Source organism: Schistocerca cancellata, chromosome 7, assembly GCF_023864275.1.
Source record: "Schistocerca cancellata isolate TAMUIC-IGC-003103 chromosome 7, iqSchCanc2.1, whole genome shotgun sequence".
NCBI classification, from domain to species: Eukaryota; Metazoa; Arthropoda; class Insecta; order Orthoptera; family Acrididae; genus Schistocerca; species Schistocerca cancellata.
In genome coordinates this window covers 109,985,787-110,000,883 of record NC_064632.1, presented here as the reverse complement: position 1 = coordinate 110,000,883, position 15,097 = coordinate 109,985,787, and the positions used below count along the sequence as shown (strand labels likewise).

At 43.3% G+C, this 15,097-nt stretch overlaps 1 pseudogene; it reads right to left on the bottom strand.

Moving 5' to 3' along the window:
• Nucleotides 1–493: 493 nt before the first annotated feature.
• On the bottom strand, nt 494–612 carry LOC126093803 (5S ribosomal RNA; annotated as a pseudogene).
• Between the last annotated feature and the right edge of the window lie 14,485 nt (nt 613–15,097).

The following is a 15,097-nucleotide window of genomic DNA, read 5'->3' as shown; positions in this document are numbered from 1 at the left end:
AATGACTTCCTGACACTTAAATCAATACTCGATGTTAACAAATTTCTCTTCTTCAGAAACGCTTTCCTTGCCATTGAAGGGAGACGAAAATTTAATAGTCATGGGTGACTGGAATTCGAGTGTAGGAAAAGGGAGAGAAGGAAACGTAGTAGGTGAATATGGATTGGGGCTAAGAAATGAAAGAGGGAGCCGCCTGGTAGAATTTTGCACAGAGCATTGAAAACTGTTGCTTCAGACTATTGGGATAGTGTGCAGAGCGTGTCACACGGGAAAGCATAACGTCTCCTCCGTCCGAAGAGGACTCGGAAGGCCCGACGGTGCCGACCAAGTGTCGTGTCTTCTTCAGCTGATAGGCGTCACTGGATGCGGATTTGGGGAGGCATGGCGTCAGCTCACCGCTCTACCGGCCGTTGTCATTTTGCGTGGCCGATGCCGCTACGTCTCAACCACATGGCTCCTCAATTGTCCTCTCGACGGCTGAATGCACCCCTCTTGCCAACAGCGCTCGGCAGATCCGGTCGGTCACCCATCCAAGTACTATCCAAGCCCGACAGCGCTTATCTTAGGTGATCTGACGGGAACCGGTGTTACCACTGCGACTAGGCCGTTGACAAAACATCAACAACAGAATGAGAAATTATGGCCTGGATGCTCAGGAAGAGGAACATAACTATACGGGGGAAGGAAAAAAGAGGTACAGGAATACTGCCGATTAAAATTGACAGTGGATATACCTGAAAAATACAAGTCGAAACTCTTGGACACAGTCTCCTTGTCTTCCTCTGCGGGGAGGAAATTGCGGGCAAGGTTCGTCAACTTGAGAAGCTACGCACGAAATCTTTGAAGTTGCGGAGCAGTTCGCCATTTCTGTAATGCTTTCGAGACTAGAAAACTGGATTAAAGTTCACTGTTGTGAAACATCAGCCAATAACAGTATATTATGCGCGCCGATCGAACAAGAGCCGTCTGTTGGTTAGAAACGGTTAGCATAAGAGTAGCCACGACAGTCAAAAAAATGGTTCAAATGGCTCTGAGCACTATGGGACTTAACATCTGAGGTCAACAGTCGCCTAGAACTTAGAACTACTTAAACCTAACTAACCTAAGAACATCACACACATCCATGCCGGAGGCAGGATTCGAACCTGCGACCGTAGCGGTCGCGTGGTGTCAGACTGTAGCGTCAAGAACCGCGCGGCCACCTCGGTCGGCGCCACGACAGTCAGTTCTTCCTAACGAAGATGGAAAATTTCGTCGAGAGTTCGATATTGTACTCACAAGGAGACCGAATGGCAATTGGATGTTTTAAAATGATTTTTACACTATACATGAAAAAGTCTTTTTTCATTCACGCCGTGAGATCTTTTGTGCTATGTAGAAAGAATTCCAATGTAATCATGGTCAAACTGTTACTCAAAATTGCAGCAGTATGAAAAATGAGATTACTTTCTATAAAAACTAGAAAATTAGGCAATAGTAACAATGCTGTCTTGCAGTTATGTGAGGAACACTTTCATATTTTTTGAAACTTGTCATAATCACTATTTTAATTGCGAATGGAACCGATCGTGGTAGGCAACATTTGTCGCACTCGGTGAATCTTTCGATGGCGGTGGAAGCAGTGTGGTAAGTTTCGGCACTCAGCTGTGACTGCGCACACAGCAGTAGCTGATTTCGCTGCTCTCCCGGGAAGTCCGTGGCTGCGCGCCGAAGCGAGCTGTGGTGCGCGGCGGGCGCAGACAGCGCCTTATCTTCAGTACGTCGTCAACTGAGGTCGTCTGCGAGACGGATGGCACCAGCACACGACAGAGCCGGCACCAGCGCTGACACGCCAGGATCTTGTACCTGTCTGTCGAATTCAGCAGTTTGCACATGCATCAGAAGAGCTTTGGAGTCATCCAGCGACAATGGCCTGATAAGCTGCAGATTTTTTGCGTTCCGAGAAGTCGAAAAAACGTCCACGCCGTCGTACGTGTTGACCGGATGATGTACAAAGCACGAGAGGTAATAATACCGCAATCGGCGAAGAAAACACTTTAATCGTGGAGTCCAATAAAGTTCCTACGCTCTGCAGCCTACTTGTTAAATTCTTTTGATAAGTATCCCAGCTCCTCTTTGTCACGTGTGACAAGGTCAGTCAGTGCGTGCTTATGTACGACAGTTTTAACGTTCAGAACTCTGGATCTGACCACTGAACAGGAAATAGTACACGACTGTTTCATTTAATCCCTCCTAGTTTCTTCTTCCCGAAGATACTAAGAGTTCAGGAACTAAAAATCTCGTAGTCTCCTGGGCCAAATACTTCCACGCAAAGAATACGGCAGCGATTCGGAACGACATTGGTACACTGAACGTGTCGAGAAAATCATGGACTTTCCACCTACATGCACGCTCCGCAAGTCCACGTACTAGTCATTCCCTTTCTTGTTCCACTCGCAAATGCAGCGTGGTAAAAACGACTGTCTGTATGCCTCCGTATGAGCTATAACTCCTCTTACTTTGTCCTCCCGTTCATTTCGCGAACTGTACGTTGGCGGCAGTACAACTGTTCTGCAGTGTACTTCAAATTCCAGCTCTCTAAATTTTCTCAGTACTGTTTCGTGAAAAGTACCTCGTCTACCCTCCAGGAATTCCCATTTGAATTCACGAAACATTCCGTAATACTCGCGTGTTTAATAGAACCTACTGCCGCGCGGGATTAGCCGAGCGGTCTTTCGCGCTGCAGTCATGGACTGTGCGGCTGGTCCCGGCGGAGGTTCGAGTCCTCCCTCGGGCATGGGTGTGTGTATTTGTCCTTAGGATAATTTAGGTTAAGTAGTGTGTAAGCTTAGGGACTTATGACCTTAGCAGTTGAGTCCCATAAGATTTCACACACATTTGAACATTTTTTTAATAGAACCTACTGGTGATAAATGTAACACCGCACTTCTGAATTCCTCCGATGTCTCTATTTAATCTGACCTTGTGACGAACCCAAACAGTCGAGCGCTACTCACGATCTCCTTCAAAGATGACCTAACTTTCCTAAAATTCTCCCAGTGAACCCAAGTCGACCATTCGCATTCTCTACAGCTAATCTTACGTGCTCGTTCCTTTTGTTATCGTTTTGCAACGTTACGCCAAGATATCTAATCGACGTGACCACGCCAACAAGCACACCACTAATACTGTATTCGAACATTATGGGACTGTTTTGCCCACTCATCTGCACTAATTTACGATGTTATCAGCAAACAGTGGCTTAGTGCCGCTCACCCTGTCCGGCAGATCATTTATGTGTGTAGAGAACAAAAGCGGTTCTGTCATACTTCTCTAGGACAATATTCACGATACCCTTCTTGTCTCTGGTGAACGTCGCCGTCCAGGACAACTTACTGGGCTCTTTTACTTGAGAAGTTTTCGAGCCACACACATATCTAGGAATCTAATCTGTATGCTCGGACCTTTATTAATAGCATGCAATGAGGCACTGCGTCAAACACTTTCTAGAAGTATGCCTGTTGCCTTTCACTCATGCTCCGTATGCACGCACACACACACACACACACACACACACACACACACACACACACACGGCTTTATTTTCTTTCTGGGAAATACTGATCTAAAATTAAAAGTAGTTCTCGTTCCCCAATTATTGGCTGATTGGTGGTGAATGCTGAAACGGCAAAGCCCCCCGAATTATTCAAAAAAAATTCCCTTCCCTAGAGTGGATCATTACTCGAACAGGCCATTCTACCGAGATAATGAAGTTAGTTTAATGAACCGCTCTAAATTTCACCCTTCAGTCAAAACTTGCTATTAGCTCAATAAATAACCAAATTGCAGTGTATCCCTGATTTAGATAGCAACATGCTCCAAAAAGGAAACTTCTGTCTGCCACCTCCTGTAGACTATAACCTCCTCCGTGAATATCTGCGACCGATTTCAACATTTTTCGAGATTTAAGTAGTTCATGAAATACATGTTTGTGTCCTTTAGCCAATCACTATTGTAGTTAGATGGATGTGTTTTTCTCACTGAGTGTGTCCCCCTCTTCCGCTAACTGCATCCCTGTATTTGGTGCTGCCACATGACTGGACTTCTTATTAATGTTGTTTACTTCTTATTGTTCGTTTGAGAAAAGAGAGATGCATGTTAGGCCGATTCACAAGTTCTAGTGTGTTCTGCCAACATAGGAACCCTTCTCAAAACAAACTCGTCCTGGCCGCGAGAAATCCACATCATTAATAGTATGGCAAGAAATGTGTCCCTTATTTGTGAGCGCACCCGACATATCTCATATGAAAACTCACTGAACACGTATACAGTCTCAGCGACAAGAAATTATGTCCTTGCTCTTGTGGCAATGTAAGAAACTGCACATCTTAAATTAAAATATTCATCGGATAATTTGGTGCTAAATTCCATGCCATATAAGCTTTGCAATGAGATATTCACAAAACAACGCATCTATACTGACGTCAAAATAGATTTCTTCTCTCATTTTACAATGTTCATCGCCGTTCATGAACCCTTTTGCTCGTAACAGGCTATATGTGGAATTATCATGTGTATAGCCCGCGCAGATTAAAACTGAAAGTGAGGTATGTGTACTCCACCCAAACGTGAGTAAATGGTCTGAAGAGTGTCATCTTACTGTATCTACATGATACAACAGAAATGAAAGAGCCCCGATTATGTTGTGAAATGATGTAGTCCTCAGTTGTTAAGTGTGATGTAACGTAACGGATGTAAAGACTGAACTGGTTCAGTGACTAAGACACACTCAAATTTGTCCACATTCTTCCATTCTTCTTTGGATTATCGGTTATGGCCGGGCTTTGACATGCGTGGAGAGACAATGTGTGCTTATAAATTTGTAGTCACTCTTGTGTTGCCGTTGCCTTGGTTTTATATTCTATACAGCTAGGTTGAATGCAGTCCATCTTACACGAGTAAGTAAAAAGTCCTGCATCAGTTCTAAACTTATCCTCCGAAATATCACTGTTGGAGCAGGATCTTCTAAATGTATAGCGCTATAGCTCGTGTACGAAAGTCTTCTTTGTCACTGAATGCCTCTGGTTGGATTGCGGCTTTCGAAAAACGACAATTCCACCACTTACTTAGATTAAGTTCATCCAGGTGTACATAGATAACGAACATCGTTAGTTGTATATTAAATAGTTCTTCACTTAGTTGGCAGTTTCTTACTGTATATTCTGGATTACAATTATGCTACGAATGTTTTACCAGCTATTTTCGACCGACGGAATTTATGGAACTAAGTGTTGGGAGAAGTGATATTCATGTCACAGCGCGTTCATCGTGCTTTCATTGACTCAGTTCAAGCGAATATGAGAACGGGCCGTTCTATTGGGCATTATAAAGCACGACTGTTTTTTCTGTAGAAATGCCACGTCAGCCGAGAAAATCACATTGATTGCATTTTATAACCGGTTTAAGTTGTCACAAATATCATCCTCGCGTCATGTTACTGCCATGTCAGCATATTAACAGATTGTTGCATTTTGAACAAGTGAAACCGGTTATACGAGTACAGTGCACTTTCTCTAATTTTCAGTTGTTATTGTTTTGTTCAATTAGCTTACTGCAATTAAAGATTGGAAACAATATTTGCGTATAAATTTGGCATTTAATTTACTTACAGTGTTTTTTCCTCCAATTAACATGTTCAAAAATTCACTGCTTTTTTCATCTTTGTTACCGGAGGCTACGGTTTAAAAATGGAAGATGAATGTGCAGCGCTCCCCCCCCCCCCCTCTCCATTATTTTGTTTGTTTTTTTACGTCTGCCTCCGCTAACAGATAGAGAAAAAGTAGTAAACCTCAGAACATGTGAACAAGAGGAAAAAAAACCGTAAATAGACTGAACGCCAAATTTAACCTATAAGTAACAAAATGTAGAAATATTATATAAAATATTTCAAGAATAGCCGTTGAAGATGCGGAAACCATTCTTGTCTCTCTCCATAGCTGCGTGGTCAGCGCGGCTGAATACCGTGCGTAGGACCCGGGTTCGATTCCGGGTACTGCCAGGGATTTGGCGTTCAATCAGCCGTGTGATGCCGCCAGCTGAGGAGCTTTTTGATTCAGAAGTGGAGGCTCCAGGTCACGAAAACTGAGGATGACCGGGAGAGCATTGTGTTGGCCCTGTGCCCTTCTATGCCGCATCCAGTTGCACCATTTGCGGAGGATGACACGGTGGGCGGTCGGTTCCGAATACTAATAATTTATGTGTAACAGCTGCCACGGAAGATAGCACTGCAAATAAACACATTTTGCTAATAATATCTTCTGAGTCTTTAGGCTGCGTCGTATTATTCCTTCTGTCTGCCGGATTTTCCTCGGGATTGGTAAGATCCTATGGGACCAAACTGCTGAGGTCATCGGTCCCTAGGCTTACACACTACTTAATCCAACAATCCAACGTAAACTAAGTTACGCTTAGGACAACACACATACCCATGCCCGAGGAAAGACTCGAACCTCCGACGGGGGGAGCCGCGCGAACTGTAGCAAGGCGCGTGAACCGTGGCAAGGCGCTTGGACCGCCGGCTGCCCCGTGCGGCCCTCTGGGTTCCACTCGTTTCCTTGAAAGGCTGAATGCTGTCAAAAGTGTGTGTTGCACTGACTTGGAAAAGACCATTTGCCCGCGCTTTGAGAAACGTGACAACTGTCTTTCGACAGTGTTGAGCCGTTGAGGGACACTAGTGGAATCCTTAAGGAGATCCGAGCACACGGATCGAAACGTCGAGTATTGAGGAAGTTTGGAGAGGGATATGACACAGCCAAACGAGTGAGAAGAGGTTCAAATGGTTCAGATGGCTCTGCAAACTATGGAACTAAACATCTGAGGTCATCAGTCCCCTAGAACTTAGAACTACTTAAACCTAACTAACCTAAGGACTCACACACATTCATGCCCGAGGCAGGGTTCGAACGTGCGACCGTAGCGGTGGCGCGGTTCCAGACTGAAGCGCCTAGAACCGTTCGGCCACAAAGCCGTCGGTGAGAAGAGTTTACCGTTAATAACGACGGCCACGAAATCCCACAGTTTTATAGATAAGATTTTGTTTGTTGAATAGACATTTATTAGAAGTCCATCAGCCGGGAAGCCTTTTAGGTGTCATCCATACTATAATTACTGGCAGGGATCACGAGGTGTATGAGCAGTAAGAAGCAGCGATTTGACGTCAGAGTGAAAGCAACTGGCGCTCTTATTTGTGTTTACAAGTGGTTGCAAGGTTGTTTTGCGGCAGTTTTATTTTTTATTAGTGGTCTCTGAGCACTATGGGACTTAACATCTTAGGTCATCAGTCCCCTAGAACTTAGAACTACTTAAACCTAACTAACCTAAGGACATCACACAACACCCAGCCATCACGAGGCAGAGAAAATCCCTGACCCCGCCGGGAATCGAACCCGGGAACCCGGGCGTGGGAAGCGAGAACGCTACCGCACGACCACGAGATGCGGGCTTTTTGTTAGTAACTGATTGACTGAGTACAGAGTTACGCAGTAATTATCAGTGTATTGAGTGATTTATTAGAATAAGTTTTTATGTGAAAAACAATGGTTTGTTACTCATCACACAGCAGACAAAGTAAAAGTCAGGAATTAAATTTCTTATATTTCCAAAAAATTGTGACACGGAACAAAAATGGAAATGCGTGCAGACGTGCTGATTCGTTTTCAGTTGAAAATGCTTATGTGTGATCAATACATTTTACTGATTCAAATTACGAAAGGCATTTGAAAAATGATCTGTTTCCTTCGAAAAGCAAGTTGAAGACTCATGCTATTCCAATGCTAAATCTGCCTTACTTCTTTAGGCCGTAGTAATGAGCCCAGTACGTCTTGGCATAAAACGAAGTTACCGTTTTACAGGGAAGTATATTACCAACTAATTAAGAAATTACAACTAGTCAAAACTTTAACCGTGAGAACAGACACTGTTGTGAATGCTGTAATGCGTGCTTACGCCAACAATTAGGAATTATTGAAACGAAAATAAAAGATCTTAGTCAGAAGAATGCAGATTTATGGGGTCGTCTTTCTAAATGCACTCGCTGAGTTACGGAAATTAAACAGGGTCGAAAAGTCACTCACGGCTATTTTCCTGACTTCAGCAACAAGTGGTTGTGAAAGGACTGTATTAACTGTCATCTGAAGGTATTTCAAAGGCTGCAGCTTGACGTTGCCTGTCTTATAAACAGTTATCTTTTATCACGGACATATTGACATATCCTCTTCCTAGTGAAGTCACAATTAAAAGAATACTCAGGCATGAAACAGTCACGGGCTTCTTCCTGCGTCAGTTCAGAGTAAAATCTCAAGCTTTCGACGATTACCGGATTCTTCTTCGTTGCAACTGACTGTCAAATATGCTGCTGTGGTGGCCTTATGGCCTTATGTAGCCCGTAGACGGCTTCTAATTGATCGGTAGTTACGCAATCCTGTATATGCAAACTAATGCCTGGCATTATACTATAATTTAGATAAATTAGAAGTATTAGAAAGGTGAATTATGAGGAAAATATTAGGACCACAAAATATAGCAGCAGGTTGGGAATTACGAAGTAATACCGAAATATACCAAAATATAGAAAATATTTCGAATGTAATGAGAAAAAGAAGACATGTTTTTCGGACATTTATTTCGAATGCAAGACAGTAGATCAGCTAATAAGATTTTCAAGTACTTGTGTGGTAGGAAGTCCACAACAGGCTGGGTCAACGAAGTAAAAAAGGATTTAGAAAGGAACGATATAAAAACAAAAGATATAACGAACAGAGAATTCGGAGAAAGTACACTATTGGCCATTGAAATTGCTACACCAAGAAGAAATGCAGATGATAAACGGGTATTCTTTGGACAAATATATTATACTAGAAATGACATGTGATTACATTTTCACGGAATTTGGATGCATAGATCATGAGAAATCAGTACCCAGAACAACCACCTCTGGCCGTAATAACGGCCTTGATACGCCTGGGAACTGACTCAGAGCTTGGATGGTGTGTACGGGTACACACAACAACACATGCAACAACAACACCATACAGCAGATCATCAGGAGTAGTGATGGGCGTATTGTGACGAGCCACTTGCTCGGCCACCATTGACCAGACGTTTTCAGTTGGTGAGAGATCTGGAGAAAGTGCTGGCCAGGGCAGCATTCGAACATTTTCTGTATCCAGAAAGGCCCGCACAGGACCTGCAACATGCGGTCGTGCATTATCCTGCTGAAATGTAGGGTTTCGCAGGGATCGAATGAGGGGTAGAGCCACGGGTCGTAACAAATCTGAAATGTAACGCCCACTGTTCAAAGTGCCGTCAATGCCAACAAGAGATGACCGAGACATGTAACCAATGGCACCCCATACCATCACGCCGGCTGATACGCCAGTATAGCGTGACGAATACACGCTTCCAATGTGCGTTCACCGCGATGTCGCCAAACGCGGATGCGACCATCATGATGCTGTAAACAGAACCTGGATTCATCCGAAAAATGACGTTTTGCCATTCGTGCACCCAGGTTCGCCGTTGAGTACACCATCGCAGGCGATCCTGTCTGTGATGCAGCGTCAAGGGTAACAGCAGCCATGGTCTCTGAGCTGGTAGTCCACGCTGCTGCAAACGTCGTCGAACTATTCGTGCAGATGGTGGTTGTCTTGCAAACGTCCCCATCTGTTGACTCCGGGATCGAGACGTGGCTGCACGATCCGTTACAGCCATGCGGACAAGATGCCTGTCATCTCGACTGCTAGTGAAACGAGGCCGTTGGGATCTAGCACGGCGGTCCGTATTACCCTCCTGAACCCAGCGATTCCATATTCTGCTAACAGTCATTGGATCACGACCAACGCGAGCAGCAATGCCGCGATACGATAAACTGCAATCGCGATAGGCTACAATCCGACCTTTATCAAAGTCGGAAACGTGATGGTACGCATGTCTCCGCCTTACACGAAGCATCATAACAACGTTTCACCAGGCAACACCGGTCAACTGCTGTTTGTGTATGAGAAATCGGTTGGAAACTTTCCTCATGTCAGCTCGTTGTAGGTGCCGCCACCGGCGCCAACCTTGTGTGAATGCTCTGAAAAGCTAATCATTTGCATATCACAGCACCTTCTTCCTGTCGGTTAAATTTCGCGTCTGTAGCACGTCATCTTCGTGGTGTAGCAATTTTAATGGCCAGTAGTGTATTGAAAATGGAAGGGTCCAAGGCAGGGTAGCTAAAAAGACTGTTCGAAATGGTCTGAAGACAGAAAGAAGAATCGTAGTGAACAGATGAAAGCGTACTGGAAGAGAAGAAAAGAGCGAAGAACTAAAATTGGAATGTGGTCCTGAGCTGGAATATTCACAAAAATAGAAAAAAATCTACATCACATTCATATATTGGTATGAGTTTAACATTTGTACGTCATGTGTTTCATTGCAATGCGGCGTGCGAGATGGTTCACAGTGACGTCACACCTCACAGCCCGCCTGTGAGTGCCCCCTACCGTGCATTCTGTGGTCTTACCTTTGTCCAGTTAGGCTTTAGCTCCGTCACTTATATCCTCAATGTCGGACTGTTGTTGAAATCTAGCCTTTTTGTGCACTGACATTACACGGTCCGTCATGGGCACGGAGAACAGGGTATTGGATGAGGTGCATTATGGCAGAGCAGCGGGCTGAATCGCAGAAACGGAAACGTGGCGCTGTACCCTCGGCCCTGCTCATCGCGCGCGTCGTCCATCCGTCGCCGGCTGTATGAGGCAGAGGCGGCGGTTATTGGCGCGGACGTCGGCGCCGGTGGCTGCGTGTTCCTCGCGCTGACAGCAGGCATCTACCCACCGCCCTGTATCGGACCGGCGCGCTCGCAGCAGCAGCCAATCAACAGCCGGCCGCGGCCGCACGCCCTCAGGCGCCTGACGTGACGTCACAGATGACGCATTGCCGACTCAGCGGCGCAGACCACCCTAGCGGACGCCTGACGGACGCAGACACGCCTAACAGTGCTGCGTCAGCTCGCACTGACACGCCGCGCCGCCCCGGCACTGCTCGGAATCGCGTCACAGGGTCATTGAACCGGATGGCCAGCGATTAAATTTTATCACGAAGTCCGCGACGAAGGGACAGACAAACAACGCTCATCGAGATGGTTCGTACAAATTTGTACCAAAGCTAGAACACGATGTTCGTGGCAGACAAGACCTTGCTTCCAAGATGTTAAGCTAATTAAAGGCAGTACAAAAGGTGGTGTTAGTACAAAACGTCCATTTTTATTCTTGTGGAAAATTGTTGTTTGGAGTTCTCTCTTGTTGTTGTTGTTTTTGTTGTGGTCTTCAGTCCTGAGACTGGTTTGATGCAGCTCTTCATGCTACTCTATCCTGTGCAAGCTCCTTCATCTCCCAGTACCTACTGCAACCTACATCCTTCTGAATCTGCTTAGTGTATTCATCTCTTGGTCTCCCTCTACGATTTTTGCCCTCCACGCTGCCCTCCAATGCTAAATTTGTGATCCCTTGATGCCTCAGGACATGTCCTACCAACCGATCCCTTCTTCTAGTCAAGTTGTGCCACAAACTCCTCCCCAATCCTATTCAGTACCTCCTCATTAGTTACGTGATCTACCCACGTAATCTTCAACATTCTTCTGTAGCACCACATTTCGAAAGCTTCTATTCTCTTCTTGTCCAAACTATTTATTGTCCATGTTTCACTTCCATACATGGCTACACTCCATACAAATACTTTCAGAAACGACTTCCTGACACTTAAATCAATACTCGATGTTAACAAATTTCTCTTCTTCAGAAACGCTTTCCTTGCAATTGCCAGTCTACATTTGATATCCTCTCTACTTCGTCCATCATCAGTTATTTTGCTCCGCAAATAGCAACACTCCTTTACTAAGTTTTCTCTTATTAGATGCATATTTCATTGATTCTGGACGTCTGATTTTTAATTTATTTTGAAATAATTTACTGTACCGTAATGTCTACAGGTTCCACAAGCAGCTACGACTAGATATCTTGGAAGCCGTTAACTGTAGAAGACAGTTGATTTATAGTAAAAAAAATCCAGCAATATAGGCTGGCCACATTGACTGCTGTGATATCATTTCCTGTTTGTGATATAATGCATAGTATCGACCACGTTTCGTACGACGCGTTAATCGACCACGTTTCGTACGACGCGTTATACCTTTCGTTGTGAGGCCTGAGTTTCTCCTCGCGTATACAATTTTCAAACAACTTACGGGAATTCAGCCAGGTAATATTTACAGCTGTAAATATTACCTGACTGAATTCCCGTAAGTTGTTTGAAAACCTTTCGTTGTGTAGATTTAGACTTGTTGCTCACTGAGATGTGTGTCTCTCTTTAATATGACTCCACCAAAGGGAAAGTTTAAGAAGAGAAGAAATAAGGGAAATACCGGGTGTTCAAAAAGTCAGTATAAATTTGAAAACTGACTAAATCACGGAATAATGTAGATACAGAGGTACAAATTGACACACATGCTTGGAATGACATGGGGTTTTATTAGAACCAAAAAAATACAAACGTTTAAAAAATGTCCAACAGATGGCGCTTCATATGATCAGAATAGCAATAATTAGCCTAAGCAAAGATGATGTTCTTTACAGGAAATGCTCAATATGTCCACCATCAGCCGGCCAGGGTGACCGAGCGGTTCTAGGCGCTACAGTCTGGAACCGCGCGACCGCTACGGTTGCAGGTTCGAATCCTGCCTCGGGCATGGATGTGTGTGATGTCCTTAGGTTATTTAGGGTTAAGTAGTTCTAAGTTCTATGGGACTGATGACTTAAGTCCCATAGTGCTCAGAGCCATTTTGTCCACCATCATTCCTCAACAATAGCTGTAGACGTGGAATAATGTTGTGAACAGCACTGTAAAGCATGTCCGGAGTTATGGTGAGGCATTGGCGTCGGATGTTGTCTTTGAGCATCCCTAGAGATGTCGGTCGATAATGATACACTTGCGACTTCAGGTAACCCCAAAGCCAATAATCGCATGGTTTGAGGCCTGGGGACCTGGGAGGCCAAGCATGACGAAACTGTCAGCTGAGCACACGATCATCACCAAACTAAGCGCGCAAGAGATCTTTCACGCGTCTAGCAATACTTCGTTTTTTCCCCCTAATTAAACCCCATGTCATTCCAAGCATGTGTGTCAATTTTTACCTCTCTATCTACATTATTCCGTGGTTTATTAAGTCTTCAAATTTATACTGACTTTTTGATCATCAGGTACATTCTATAGAGCTGGAAATTTACATTTAGAGAATAGGATTAGGGCCAGCAACACTGAAAAAAGGCCTTCCCCGCCAACAACTTGTAAGAAGCTTGTGAACAGTAATGAAGCGTAAAGTGAAACCAGTGCCAGTGATAACATCTTAATATTAAGTTTAACTGTAGAAAAAAAACTGTAGAAATAATAATTTCTGAAAATTTTTTATGGACTAGGGTGTCCAGAAACGCATTTTTGCGCTTGAAAACGCCGAAGACTGGGGATAATGACACTGCGATCGCCTTCAGTGATGGAAACGCCGGCAGAATGAAGATTCCGAAACAATCCGAAATTATGTCTGGTCATAATACAGAAGCAGTCCTACACCAATTGGATAAACAGCGAGCCTCGAAGGCAGAAGTTATGTTAAAAATACAACAGAAGGAGCAATGTCCCTCAGACAGAGAAAGAAACTGCATCTGGTTGATCGTCAAGAAGATAAAGATTACACAGCTGGCGAATTTTACACTGTCTCCTCATTCAATAGTGAATTTTCCTTTACTTCACTTTTCAAGTGCTGTTTCTGAAAAACTTTGCGAATGTTTGACATTGAAATTTTCATCTCTTATTGACAGCGGAATTATGTTTATCTTCGATGGTGGAAATAGCACTCATAGTTTCACCATAAAAATATTTTTTAGAAAAATTAGATAAATTTTTAAGACCTTCATTGAAACATTGATATGTTGATTTCTAACAGTGAGATACTTGATAGTAAATCAGTAGATGCATAAGATATTCCTCTATATACCGGCAAAGTTTTGCTTTATTATCTTAAGTAATTCCTGAGAAAACGATATAAATAGGTTAAATTTAACATTATCCGGGACGTGCATTGATACTCCCCGTAAATAGATATAAGAAAAACGTAGCACAAATGAAAATGTTAAGTCAGGAACATTACAACAGTCTATGAAATTATCCAAAGGCAAGTAGTCATTATTAAAGTATAACTGGTTATTACAGATTTAATAACCATAGAAGAAATGGAAGAACTAACTAAAAAACGGAAATGAAAGAAATGCCCAGAATATGAGTAGACGTGGTGGATTATTGCTACAGTTATAATTTTACATTTAATCTATACCTATTGGCTAAACACTAGAATTCCAGAAGATTTGTCTTACAGAAAAAGTGTTCTCACTCTTTAAAGAAAGAGGACCGCAGCCAAATTTCAAATTATAGAGGTATCGGTATGTTAAACACGGAGTACAACATATATTCAGATGTATTAAGCAACAAATGAAACATTATCATAGAACCGTTACTTCCAGAAGAACTAAGAGGCTTAATAAGAAAAACTTAGTAACCTCGCCCATTACTAATCGGTTAATGCGATAATACGACTGTAATCGCATATGGCTGATAAATTTGATTTTGGACAACGCTATCGCCTCCGAAGAAAATTTGGTAGGTTATTGGAGAGAAGTGTACAACAAGTTGCTGTAATGAGCAACCAATTCTACTCTCCCACTTTTACTTATTTGGATTTTTGTGTAATAATTATAACAATTTCATCAGTCACATAAAATAAGAAACGAAAAAGGGTACCATGTGACTCAGAGAGTCTGCAAGAGATCTGTTTGAAATAGTATAGAAATCAATTAATATGGTCGCCAGTCTAATTAGACACTGTTTGTTCACTATCTGATTAATAATGCAGACAGCAATGAATACGTAACGTTTCGCTGTACGTGTGTCAACAGAAGGTTGACACACGTTTGTGACAATACAATACCTTTCGAAATACTAATGAATAAAGAAAGCAATTGTCTGATATTGG